The sequence below is a fragment of the Vombatus ursinus genome, unplaced genomic scaffold (genome assembly GCF_900497805.2).
Source record: "Vombatus ursinus unplaced genomic scaffold, bare-nosed wombat genome assembly UNPS02008961.1, whole genome shotgun sequence".
Lineage (NCBI taxonomy): Eukaryota > Metazoa > Chordata > Mammalia > Diprotodontia > Vombatidae > Vombatus > Vombatus ursinus.
This window is the reverse complement of record NW_020948739.1, coordinates 5055552-5070398: the sequence shown is the minus strand read 5'-3', so window position 1 is coordinate 5070398 and position 14847 is coordinate 5055552. Positions and strand designations below refer to the sequence as shown.

Genomic DNA, 14847 nt, shown 5'->3' with positions numbered 1-14847 from the left:
GCCAAGAATTGGAAACTGAGGGGATGCCCATCAATTAGGGAATGGCTGAAGAAGATGTGGTATATGAATATAATGGAATATTATTGTGCTCTAAGAAATTATGAGCAAGTAGACTTAAGAAAAACCTAGAAGGACTTATATGAACTGACGCTGAGTGAAGTGAGCAAAGCCAGAAAAACACTGTACACAGTAACAGCTACTTTGTACAATGACTCCCTTTCACAGACTTGACTCTTCTCAGCAATGCAAGGATCTAAGACAACTCCAAAAGACTCATGATGGAAAATGCTATCCACATCCAGAGAAAGAACTATGGAGTCTGAATGCAGATCAAAGCATATGTTTGATCTCTTTTTTTTCCTTTTGTTATTTTGTTTTGTTTCTTCTTTATTGCAGTTCCTCCCATTTGTTCTAATTCTTCTTTACAACATGACTAATGTGAAAAAGAAAAAAAAAAAGAAAATGGGGGAAAATACTCACAAACTAAAATGTGGTAGGAAAAATAGAGAGAAAATTTGCAAAGTACGTACTATACACTCCCTTGCATTTTCCAATGGCATTTGGAAGAAAAGGTTTTAAAGAGAATTTGATGTATGAATGACTTAGCTATTCTCAGCAATACAATCATCCCAGACAATTCAGAAGGACTTTATGATGAAAAATGCTATCCTTCCCCAGAGAAAGAACTTATGGTGTCTGAATGCAGATTAAAGCATACTTTAAAAAAAATAAATTAAAATTCAGTCAACTCCATGCCACAGTGAGGCACTGGAATAGGAATTTTCTTACTTTATATTCACCTATTGTGCCTATTTTCAAGTTGAGTAAATTGAAAAATACTTCACAAAGCATTATTCTAGGTAGTGAATAGTTAAAAAAGAAGTAGAAGATATACTTCTTGCTTTATATGTCAGTCGGTGAATAAGCATTTATTAAATAAAATGCCTACTATGTTGCAAGGCCTTGTGCTAAGCGCTAGGGATTAAAAAAAAAAAAAGGCAAAAGATAGTCATAGCTTTCAAGGAGCCAAGCTCACTGTTTAATGGAGGAGACCATGCAAGCAACTACATACAAATTATACAAATAAGACGTACAGGAAATATTGGGAGTAGTCTCAGAGTGAAGGCACTAAGATTAAGCAGGACTAAGAAAAGCATTTTGAAGAAGGTTGAATTTTAGCTGGACTTCAAGGCAGAGATGAGGAAGGAGAGGTTTCTGGGCATGGAGTGCCAATGAAAATGCACAAAGTCAGAAGATCAAATTTCTTACATGAGAAAGGCAGCATCACTAGATTGCAGAATACCTGGAGGAGTGTGAAATGGAAGAAGACAGGAAAGGTAGGAGGAGGCTAGGTTATGAAGTGCTTTGAATGCCAAACAAAAGATTTTATATTTGGTCCTGGAGGCAGCAGGGAGGCACTGGAGTTTATTGAAAAGGGGTGAGACACGGTCAAACCTGTGCTTCAGGAATATCAATTTGACTGCTGAGTGGAGAATGGACTGGCGTTGGGATAGAACTGAGTCTGGGACAATGACCAACAGGCTATTTCAATACTCCACGTGTGACATAATGAGGGCCTGTACCAGAGTAGTAATTTGAGGAGAAAAGGGAGTATATGTGAGAGTATGTTATAATGTAAAACTGAGAGGCCTTGGCATCAGACTGGATATAAAGGGACAGATGGGGGTATGGGGAGATGAGGAGAAATGGATCTAAAATCACAAAAAGAGACAAAACCCAAGTGATAAAAATTTTAAAATTTTTAAAAAAAATATCCAAAAGAGTCACTGTGAGTCAAAAGTAATCCTCTTCTGGGAAACCGATGTCCTATACTGTTTAATGATTATTAGAATTGCTCCCCTTGATATATATCATCAGATATGAAATACCACCACTAAAAATTATGATTAGGGCATACAAAAACAATTCACTGTCTCCCAGAACTATCCAGGTACATAATTAAAACTCAGATATATACAAATATGTATTTAAAGGATATCAATATTAGAGAAGGGACAGTTTGGAAGATCATACAAAAAACTCAAGTATAAAGTTTTGCTTTGTTTATAAAATTTCAGATTCAGAACTTAGTTTAGGCAACAAAGGATAAGAGACTGTATATCTAATCTTGATTTAAAAAAGAAAGAAACAAAACAAAATGATCTTCCCTTCTTTATATACTAAAACCCCAATATATATAAAAAAGAAAATAAATGGACTGGTTTTATTTTTATAAAAGAGAGAGCAGTAAGGAGACTGAAAGACTGCTACTGGTTGGCTTTGAAAAACAAATTTGGAAAAAATAACAAAACACAACCCACCAACAGTAAGATGGTCATATACACACATACTAAGTAAAGGTGAAAATAATCAGTAAAATATATACGTTACCTATTGCTGCTTTCTGGTAAAATTTAGAAGTGTTAAACTCTTTTCACAGAACTCTAGTGGATAAGCTTAAAGACTCATCATGATTAACAGCCTTGCTTTCATCTCAAACTCAGTCAATTTAAATGGGGAAAATGGAAATGGCTACAAGCTAGACCATTTTAATTCAGATTTGTTACTTCAAGACTTTTAGTCATAAAAGAATTTATAAACCTTATCACTCAATCTTCAAACCAACATTTATTTCATCTCCCTCCTAAATTCACATTCAATAAAGTTAAACAAAGCTAGCTGCTCTCCAAAAGCACAGTGGTAGTGGTTAGTTTGGGGTTTTCATTATCAACAGTCAAAACAAAGGAATGGAAATATGCATCACTAAAATGACCTCACAACAATGTGAGTACTGACTGCAAGTCCATAACTACTAGCAGCCTTTTGAATGAACTGGTGATTCCTTAAAAGGACACTGAGTATTAAGATGGTATTATAAAGGTTAGTAAAACATTGCTACTTGAGACAAATATCTTTAAATTGACCCAAACTATGCAGTCCTCAAGACATTTCTTTAAATGAATAAATTCTGCCTCTTTATTTAATAATAAAGTTAACTAAGCTTCCAAAAAAGACATGCACCATTGAAAACACAGTCTACTTCATGTAAATGTGAAAAATATTATTTAGTAACTGCTGATTTTATTAATATAGTAGGACTAATATCTGCACACGTGTCTAACTTCAATCTTTTTTTATGTTCAAAAGACATTTTAAAAGTACTTACGACAAAGTTCTCTCCAATCACAGAATACATTTTAGCATTGTGCTTTCTAAGAAAAGATCACCCCTCTTTTCTTACTTTGCTTCCTTAGCTATAACTGAGTTGAACTTAAGCTGTTTATAATGGCCCTAGTAACTCAGTTGATGTTGACCTTCACAATTTCAGACACTGTAGTCTTTCACAAACTGACAATAGAGATTTTTTTAAAGGACTACAATTCCTTTCAACAGAACATTTATAGAGCCAATTAAATATAAAAAATTGATATGTTTTCATAACCATGGGTAATAAGAAAGCTGAGGAAGCTGAACTTGATAAGAAAGGCCTTGGGAATGTAATAAAGACTCTTGAGCAGAGTAACACAATAGAAGTAGTATATTTTGAAAAATAACCTGGCAGTTGCATAAAGGACAAATAGGATGAAAAAGAGAGCAGAAAATGGGAGATAGGAGGCTAGTGTAATAATCAGGCATGAAGAGACTATGATGCTTTAAAATAAATGGCAGGAGCAGAAATAGAAAGGAAGTGACCAATTTAAGATATTTTGAAAATACAGGATCATGGGTCAATTAAATATGCAAATTGTAAGGAAAGGCTCAAATGTTTCATAAGACATCTGAAAAATCAACAGTGGCTCATACATTGAGGGTAAAAAGAAGTCACTGAAGCCTGCTTTTTTTTTTAGTCTCTTTTTCATAGTCTGCCTATAGGACCACTTAAGAATGTATGCATTTCTCCAACTAATATCAGTATAAAAAAACACAGTAGTTTACTTTGAAGTTCTTTCCAAACAATTAATGCTATTAATTCCTTTTTAGATATAGGAGATTCAGGGATTTACCTTCCATCTCTTGAAATAAGTAATGAAGATGTATTTAATAACCAATGTCCTCTTATGTCAAATGATACCTTAAAGCATAAATTTTTAAAGAAAAATGTTTTCTACATTTCTTTAGCCCATTACAGATATTTTCCATCACAAACAATTGCAACTAAAGCAATTTACCTTAATGTAAAAAAAAAAAAAAAAAAAAGGCAATGTAAATGCATAAGAGCACAAAAGGGGTAATATTTAGTTGGGGAAAATAACAGTCAATAGTGAGTAATTTATATCTGCTACAGAGTTTGAGGAAACTCAGAATTATTAGAAAAGATTTTTATGGCTTGACTTAATTACTTTCCCATGTTCATAGACTGCTTGGCTTCTGAGCCCAAGTTATAACAAAAGAGTATGATCAACTGCTGAGTTAAAAAGACTTCCTACTGCTTTTATCTGTTAGTAAAGCTACTGTCTACAAAGACCTCCCCCAAGAATCACGGAGTATGAACTACAGGCTCGTACGGGTCTGGTTGCTACATCCCAGCCTGCATTCATTACTTCACCCCATTAACATTCCATACTGAGAGCCCTTTGCCAGTTTTATGAGGCGAAACCACAAAATGTCAGGTTAACAAAACCCTCACGCAGCAATTTCACCTTAAAATACTGCCTGTCAAACTCTACTTCCAAGATTTTCAATAAATTACTATCTCTATAAAGCTGGTTATAAGTTAGGTAAGAATAAAAATTTATCAGGACATAATCAGGCTCCATCAAAATATGACCAGGCCTTTTGATAATATAACATAGCTTTAAAAAAAGGAAAAAAAGCAATAGCAGGGATTTCAAGTGTCTGATTAAGTTTATTTTTAATTGCCTTAGCATTCAAGAAGCTAACCAAAAAAAAAAAAAAAAAAAACTATTAAAGTTTAAGGTCACATCGGCAGTTAAGAGAGGGTCTGTCTTTCCTGGAGGTAGAAATGTTACTTGCCATCCTCTTTACAATAATCTACAAGTCATCTTCTCAAAAACCATGTAAATTGAATCATAACTCCCAAGGAAACAAAGGAAAAGCTCTAGAGAAAAACTTTAGAGCTCTATGTAACAGAATTATTATAATTATCACTATTATTTCTTCCTTGTCTGTGGCATTAGAACTTCCTTAAGTCTCAGTAACCAATAAAGAGAGAAAGAAGATAAAAGTGACTGTGTTCTGACTGACCACGGAGATTGCCATGACCTACTTCACACTATTACCAATATCCCTCACCGTAATAAGAACGGACAGAAAAATTGCGCTAGCCTAAGAAACTGTTCCTCACAAATGCATCCTGAACCCTCATAGTTCCTTTTTTTCTTTCTGGAATCTACAAGTGAAGTAACACACACTTGTATACAATTTTCACAAGAGTTGACTGTACCCAAAGCTATTTGCATACCAGTTGATCAGAGGAGTAAAGGATAAACATTTGTCTTCTGAAAAAGTACTTCACAAATAATACCTCTTCCTTAATAGTGTAGCTAGCTATAAATAGTGTTCACACTCATATATGGACTTGCTGGACAGTCATTCAAAAACTCAAAGAATTTACAGTTATATAACTGACTAGCCCATATTTTCACATAGAAATAGACATTTATTAACTCTAGAGATGAGAAATGTATTACTTTAAGATAACTTCTTTCACTGTTTCTTCTACATGACATGTTTAGTGTGGAGGCACCCATCAAATGTCTGCAACATGAGTGAGCACAGACTCAACTAGCCTACTAGATACAGAAAACACCAGAACACCAGAGAAGACCAGTTTCACATGCCATTCTACAATTATACAACCCACATTTCGTGCTATCTTCTGTCTCTCCTCTCCATGACTGAAGCTACCCCTCTGAAAAGGAGCTATAGAAAAAACTGTTCTTTGTTTCTGAAGGAGTTAATTCACTCAGCTTCTCAAATCCTGCCCTGAGTAGACCTATCATAATTGGTGAATGAGTGAGCACAAACTTAACTCAGCCTATCATCTCCTCAATATGGACATCCACACTGACAACATGCAGTACAGTATAACAGAAAGAGTGATGGAACTGGAGTCAGAGTCAGAGTGTGACTGTTGAGTTCTATTATTTTTATCAGAACCAGTGAGACCTTGAGCAAATGCAGATTATTTTTCCATCAGTTTACTTACCTATAAAATGAAAGGGATGGATCTAGATGATCTCTAAGTCCCTACCAGGTCAAAATGTGACTCTATTTTAATATTTCTATTCTACTCACTATTAGCTGAAGCCTGGAAGCCATACCGAACTAGGTAGCATATTAGTGACATCACTACCCCTCTAATGCTGCCCCGACCCCCAGTTTTTCCTTTAACAAAGCACAGAAATAAAAGAGAGAGCTCCAGGGAGCTAAAAGGAAAGAAACTCAAATCCACACTCCTTAGTACTGGTTATCCAAGGAAACCTATAAGCTCTTTCTTCTCTAGAAGTTATTTTTTAAGCAGCAACTCCATTGACCTCAGGGGGTCAAAATAGGGTCTAGGCAGTAGCTTACATTATTAAAGAAAACCCTCAAGGGAGCTAGAGGATGGAGTTTAGCCACTCTAAGTTAAACTTCTAGGCTAAATCAACCAATTTCTCTAATATTTCCATTCTTTTAATTATTTTTCTTGCTATCCTGTGGATGACTTCCAGTTTCTTCATATCCCCCTTAAAATAGAGAAAACAAAAACTGGATACAATATGAGACTTGGAATAAAACTCTTGAGTAACTTACTGTTTATTCATGCATTCTACTATTCTGTTGTTTTTATTTTATTAGAGCAATTTACTGGCAGCTTTGGCTCACTAGAGATCCTTTTATACTATATCTATGCTAAACTTGAATATTATTGTTTTTGTTACTAAATCCTGGTTTTTATTTTGTTATCTTATTTTTATTTTATCCTATCTGTGTGTCTTTGTAAAGACTGTCCCCCAAACCTGTAATGTGCCCTCCCCTCATCTCTATTTCTTAAAATCATTAGTTCCTTTTGAAGCTAAAGAGCTGTGTCCTATTCAGGACCTTCTGATTCTCTCAGCTATGAGGCATGGACCTCTTAGCAGCCTTTGACACAGCTGATACCCTCTTCCTGATATTCTCTTCAAATCTCTGGGTTTTCAGGACAATACCCTCTCCTGGTTCTTCTCCACATCTGGCCGTTCCTTCTCAGTTTCCTTTGCTGGATCTTCATTCAGGAATGGGCATGCTAAAGGCGAATGTCCTTCAAGGCTCTGCTTTGGGGCTGCTTTTCTTGTTCCCTTATATGATTTTGTTTAGTGATCTCTTCATTTCCTATGGATTCAATTATCATCTGTAGGCTGATGATTCTCAAATCTTTATTATCTAGAACTAACCTCTCTCCTAACCTCCAGATTTACATCTCCAAATGCCTATTGGACATCTTAAACATGACATTCCTTAGACAAATCTTAAACTCAACATGTCCAAAACCAAACTCATTATCTTTTCCTCCAAACCCTCTGATCTTCTGAAGTTTCCTATTACTATTGAGGGTACACCATCATCCCATTTATCCAGGCTCACAATTGAAGTGGTATCCTTGACTCTTCACTCTTCCTAACCCCCCACATCCAATCTGTTGTCAGTCAGTAAGTATTTATTACTTAACAATAATATATTATTAATAAAAATACTTATTAATTTAATTATAATAATGTATGATTATTAACATATAATTAATGATAATAATATATTAATAATAATAACCCCTATATGCCAGGTACTGTGCTAAGTGGTGGGAATAAAAAGAAAGCCAAAAAACCCATCCCCACTCTCAAGGAACACACAGTATTAAGGGGGAAACACTATGAAAACAACTAGGAACAAACAGTGATGGGGTATGGGTCCAAGTCAAGATCTTTGCCTGTTGCTCCAAAAACAATTTGGATCTCATTTGTCCACAGGCCCCAGAAAACCCTTAAACTTTCTTTGACCTCACTCACCTAACTTGGTCTCAAATGGTTGCCTGAGGCTATAATTTACACAAATGGCCTTTCCTTATCTCTTATTTTTATTCTGATGGACCAGCTCTCCCTTTTGATCCCCTAATGAAGAAGCCTAGTCTATTTCCCATCTTTGATCTTATCCAAACCCCATTCAACCTCTTCCTTCCAGTTCTTTGTTGCTCTAATAAAGCCTAGCCCTTCACTGTCTATTCAAGGACCACCCCATTCAACCTCCCAGACACTCCCATTCTCCCTAAATTTCTTCCCCAATCACCCAGATCCTCCTCCCAGCCCTTCCTCCCAACACCCCAAAATTACTGAGTTGTATATAAGATTCATCCTGGCCCCCATTTAAATGCTGAGATTTCCTCATGCCTGCTCATCCTTACAGGCATCACTAATGTTCAGATTCCTTAAGAGTTCGACCCGTATGGTTCATCTCTAATAAAACTTTGTCTTTGTCTTTGTCCTTGAAGGACATTCTTTGGGGCAGAACCTGCATGTCATGATTTCGGGGTCCCAGCACCCCTAGCATCTACACCTCATCAACAGGATATAAAAAACAAAGTAGAAATCATAGAATAGGGAAGGCACTACATTAAGAAGGACTGGGGAAGGCTTCGTGCAAAAGGTTGGACTTTGGCTGAGATTTGGAGGAAGCCAGGAGGCAGAGATGAGGAGGGAGAGGATTCCAGACATGGTGGACAGCTAGTTCAGAGTAGGGAGATGGAGCATTTGGGTACAAGGCAGTTAGCTTCACTGGATTGCAAAGAATGCAGTGGCGTGTAAGATGTAAAGAAAGGAAAGGCCAGATAAAGGAGAACCTGAAAAATTACATTTATTTCTAAGTTAGATCATCAGTGAAACTGGTAGATGTTTGAGAACTGGCATCTTGGAATTTGTGGTTCAGAAGGACAAGCATTTCCTCTTGGCTCTTACGGTAATTTGGTACTATCATTCTGTAGCCTGAATGTGGACTCAAGGCCCTCCAAGGAGATCTTAAAGGGAAACATACAGTGTGTGAGCGAAGCTTGAAAGGAAGGAGGACTATAAGAGTGCAGCAACAAGGATATGGTATTCCCAACACCACCTGGGACTTAATGAGCTAAGCTAGAAATAGCCAGCAGCATAGGGGCAAGTCAACAAGCACTTATTAAGTTCCTTCTATGTTCCAGACACTGCGCTAAGAACTAAAGATGCATAGAAAGGCAAAAGTAGTTTCTTCCCATAAGAAGCTCACAGTCTAGTAGGCAAGCAACTATATATAAACAAGATATATGAAGGATATATGGGAGATAAGACACTAACATTAAAGAGGTCATGGAAAGTGAAATCCCATTGACAAGATTAACTCTTTGAGAATGTTCCAAATCACTAACAATAAAATCAAATCAAGAGAATTTCATACCCATCAGCTAGTCAAAGATGACAAAAGACTAAAATGGTAAATGTAGGAGAGCAAGTAGGAAAATAAATGCAATAAAGCACTCTCTTAGAGATGTAAATTAAGTACAAACTTTTTGAAAAACAATCTAGAATTTTGTTTTTTAAAGTAACTAAGTTATATATACCTATTAGGTATATATTTCTGCAGGGTTCAGACAGATGTAAAGATCTTATGTGGTTTTACTTAAACCTCCTTTTTTTATTATGAACTTAACAGTTTTCATTACGTACGCCCATTTCAGCATACAAAAACAAAGAGGGCTGTACATGAAATGCTAAACTTGTTAGGTATTCTGCCATTTTAAAGCAAACATTATTAAATTTAACAAATGTCATGTGCCTCCTTTAGAAACGATCTATTTTTTTCTTCTGTGTATTTTCTCAGTGATTTATTTTCTTTTCTTTGTCTTTAATTTGTTTCCTTCTCTATCACTACCAATTATAGCTGTCCAAAAGTGGAATGAGCTACCTGAGAAGTGGTATGTTTCCTATCCCTGTGAGTCTTCAAGCAGATGCTAGAAAATCACATTAGTTATAATGAGGATCTCATTCACATATGAGCTGGATTAAATGACTAATGAAGTCCCTTCCAAATTTCAAATTCTGTGATTCTCTAGTTGTTGATAGCTTGTGTTTTTTCATTTGAAATTGTTTATTCATATGATTTCTTCTTCTCTAATATCAGCTAACTGGACTTAATGGCCTCTCAAATCCTTTCCAGCTCAAAATACATAATTCTATGATCATAGGCCATTTATTTCCTGAAGGGGGGTCATTGGAGAATGGTAGTGATTAAAAAAATAAAAAAGTCATGAACAATTAAACAACCAACTGTCAGTGAAATAACTGTATTACCACACTGGCAGTAAATAGGGATTAATGAATTAATCCCACCATGATAATGAAGTTCATGGGTACTTATTGCCCATGTGATGATGAATCACTGTACATACACCTGAACTACATCCTTAGTATTGCCTTTCAAAGAAGCAACACATTCCAGGATGAAGAGACCAAAGAAATGCAAAAAGAAAAGGACAAACCAGCCTCCTTTCTCTGGGAGAAAGCTTATAAATCCACTCAGTGGCTCTAGGGAATTGTACACATCGAGAAACAGACACCAACTAAAGAAGATATATAAAGCAGAGGTCTTTAGACCAAAAAGAGAAATGGACCAAGCAAGAGCTGGAGCTAAGGAACATCAAGAAACAGAACCAGAATACAGAAATGCCCTATCCCTCCCTGGTATTGTGAGTTATATTAAGTAAGGGGAGAGGAATATCCATTCGCTATGAAAATAAGTATTTCTTTTTTCAGGGAGAACCACCTAACAGACTTCCACAAATCGAGATGATTATGTAGGTCCCTATGGAGTTGGGATTAACCAGAGTGGAAGGGTACATGGCACTCTAGTAACCTAGCTAATTTTTCTTTTGCCAAGAAGGAGCAAGGAGGGTAGGAGATGGGCAATGACAGGAAGATAAACCCGTCCAAAATAGTATTATAATTCTGGAAGATGACATAAATCTCTGGAGTGTATGCCTCCTTCCACGAGGGAAAAAAAAACTTGATTTCATTAGAAAGTCAAGCAAACCTCCCTTCTGTGGAACCCACTTTGCTCTAAGGACCTACCCAGCCTGCTAAGATCAGTGCTTAGAGCAATTCCTTAGCTTAGGAACTTAATATTTACTGATTGATACTGATTAGTGGACTTAGAGCACTCCCCTAAATATAACTGATACTATGATTTCTGTAGAGCTTTAAGGTTTGCAAAGCATTTTACAAATGCTCCCTTATTTTATCCTTATAACAACCCTAGGAGGAAGGTACTCTTACCATCTCCATTTTACACATCAGGAAACTGAGGCTAAGAGAGGTTGAGTAACTTGCCTAGCATCTGAGGCAGTATTCAAACCCAGGTTTTCCTGATTACAAGCATAGAAGAGCTTGGTGTTTAGTACTTAGGGTTCAACAGACCTAAGCTTTCACTACAATGACTGATATACAGCTCTGAATGAATGGATAACTGAGTGAATGAACAAATGAGGATTTAGGAAGACTGATGGGGCAGCTAGGTAGCACAGTGAATAGAGTACCAGCCCTGGGGTCAGGAGGATCTGAGTTCAAATCCAGCCTCAGACACATAACACTTACTATCTGTGTGACTCTGGGCAAGTCACTTAACTCCCACCTCACCAAAAAAAAAAAAAAAAAAAAGAAGAAGAAGAAGAAGAAGAAGACTGATAGTAATAAAACCGATGAAATAACCCTTAGTAGAGTCTAATATCAAATGTCTTCTTTACTGAGAAATCAACCAATATAAAAATTCCATAAATATCCAAAATAATGAAAAAATAAAAAGTCTCCTCATACTCACACTTTCATTTCAACATAACCTTTGAAAACTCAATTTGGAGAATTGGTAGATAAAGACATGCCAACTGCTGACACTTAATTAAACAAATATTTATTAAGCACCTACTATATGCAAGGCACTATGCTAGAGTTGGGGATTTAAATGGGAAAAAAGCCAAATAAAGAAGTTACATTCTTCGGGGGGGTTACAACATGTGAATATAATGAAAGGAAAATTGAATAGAAAAGGAATCCTAACAACACGGTTATCTAGTTATCTTCATGGAGAAGGTGGGAACTGCTGAAACTTGAAGGATAACTAGGATTCTGGGCAGTAGAGATGAAGAGAGAACACATTCCAGGCCTGAAGAACAACTTATGTAAAGGGAGAAGAGAGAGAAATACCAAGGTCAGTAAACAGCAGCTGACTGTACAGTTTGGCTCAAATGTAGAATCTCGGAAGGAAAGTAGGTTAGAAAAATAGAGGGGAGGCCAGATTCTGGAGAACCTTAAATGCCAAGATAAAGAGTTGAAGATGTTAGCCAGGGGAATAGTATCAGTGAGGAATGAAGTAGAGAAGGGAGAAACTGGAAACAATTTAGATGTTCAATTAGAAGGCACATTAGTAATAGGGGCCTGAACTAAGGTAAGGTGCTTACCTATCTGAAAAAAGGCAAGATGCTGGAGATGTTCTAGAAGTAGAATTGACAAGACTCACAACTGATTGAATATTGAGGGTGAGAGAGAAAGAAGAGCCAAGTATGGCTGGCTCTGAGGTTACAAACTAGGATGATTCAAAGGATTAGGAGTGTGTGCAAAAGAAATAGTGAATTTTTTTTTTAATCAGAATCTTTCCTTTCATTTGACAACACAAAGACACATAAAATGAGTTTCACATTCCTTCACAACACGGGGAATGCATGTAAGCCTAGTGAAAGAGGAAAACCATCCTACATATGTGATCTATATTCTTTCTTATTATTTATAGTTTTCAGCATTCACTTTTATAAAATTTTGAGTTCCAAATTTCTTCCCCCTCCCCAAGATGGCATGCAATCAGATACAGGCTATACATGTACAATCATATTAAACACATTTCCACATTAGTCATGTTGTGAAAGAAGAATCAGAACAAAAGGGAAAAACCACAAGAAGGGGGAAAAAAAAGAAAAAGAGAAGATAGTATGCTTCGATCTGAATTCAGACTCCATAGCATTTTCCATCATGAGTCTTTTGGAACTGTCTTAGATCATTATATTGCTGAGAAGAGCTAAATCTATCAAAGTTGGTCATCGCACTATGTTGCTGTTACTGTGTATAGTGTTCTCCTGGTTCTGCACACTTCACTCAGCATCAGTTCATGTAAGTCTTTCCAGGTTAGAGACAGTGAATTATAAAAGAGAGAAAGCCTGGGGTAAAGGAGATGGGGATGTTTAGAGAGGTAAGAAGGTAAGAAGGTTCCATCTTAGACATAAAGAGTCTGTAAGAGAGACCCTGAGGAGATACCCAGAAAACAGGTGACAATAAAAGGCTGACACTCAGGAAACAGGTTAGGTCTAGATATATAGCTTTGAGAGTCATTTGCAGGGAGATGATACTTGACTCCATTGGAACTAATAAAGAACCCAAGAAAGCATGTATACACAGAGAAGGCCCAAGCCTGAGTTCCAGATAATATCCATGTTAAGGGCAAAGAAGACATACAATGATCCTGCAAAGGACACTGGAAAGAATCAGTTTAACAGGTAGGAGGGGAATCATGATACAGCAGTGTTGTGGAAGCTAAGGGAGAGAGTATTGGAGAGGATGGCATAGTCACCAGCAACAAAACCTGCCAAGAAGTCAAGGAGGATAAGGACCAAGAAAAGGCCACTAGATTTTGAAGTTAAGAGACTATTAGTAACCTTGATATAGTTTTCAGTCAAGTTGTGGGATTGAAAACCAGAATGCAAATGATAAAGTGAGTGGAGGACAAGATAAGGAAGTGGAGATAGCACAGAAGATTCTTGAAGTGAAAGGAAATTCTTGTACAGTGAAAAGAAAGAGACAATTTATTAAGCCTTAAGGAAATGGCAAGGTTAAATGAGAGAATTTTTTTAAGAGTGAAATAAATCTTGGTAAATAAGAGGAAAATAAGAGGTAAAGAGCAAAACTGAGGTTCTATAACAAGTGGCTTAAGTTTAAAATCTGGGCTCTAAAACCAAAATTTTTGCAGGGTCTCCATTTTGCCTTTTCTTAATAATAAAATATTGATTTGCAGAAAATCAAATCTCTTTTATTTCCTTTGCCAAAAAAATGTCATGGCTGTTTTGCAGTGGATATTTAAAAAAAAAAGTTGGCTTATAAATTTCAAAAAAAGGAATACAACTCTTCTTTCCAATACAGACATAGAAAATCTTTATTTCCTTTACTTACAGTCACTACAAAAGTTATCTAGTCCTTTAAAATTATAAGTTGGTGTTTAATAAGATACATATTTCTTCTTTAGCATATCCTCTATGACTCTGTTCCTATGTTTGGAGTCAGGAAAAGTAGCACTATTGTGGACTACTTGGAAGTGAGCAAAAAAAGACTTGAAAATAGAAAAAGGGGAGCACTAGAGAAATCAGAACATATTTCAGTGTCCTGGCTAAGATCCAACAATGAAAAAGGGTTTTATGCAATGTTTTATTGTGCTATGGCAGAAATGAAAGGACATCTAGACTGTCTGTTGTGTTGCTAATTAATTATGTTTTCACAGGCTACAAAAATAATCCAAAAGCAATGACGCTAGAGAAAGGTGTCCAAAGCAGCTAGTACCTTGATCTTCTCAGTCTAGAAAAGAAGGGAAATGAAATCTGAGCTACAGAAATTCAGTTCACTACTTAACTGGTCAAGTCATCCCACGTCCTTTCACAGAGATACTTGTATTTAAATTCAAATGACAAAACTAAAAACAGAAGTTCTTATAATATCTTACAGGAGAAACTCATTTTAATAACTACCATTCAGAAATACAAGTCACACTTTAAAAGAGTTAAATGTTACTCTGTGCATCGGTAAACATTTAGAGACTTTC

General features: G+C 36.2%; 1 protein-coding gene across 4 annotated transcripts in view; it reads right to left on the bottom strand.

Annotated features, from left to right (window-relative positions):
• VPS13B (vacuolar protein sorting 13 homolog B) overlaps nucleotides 1-14847 on the bottom strand; it is a 1004773-nt gene that overhangs the window by 674461 nt on the left and 315465 nt on the right. The window lies entirely within an intron of this gene.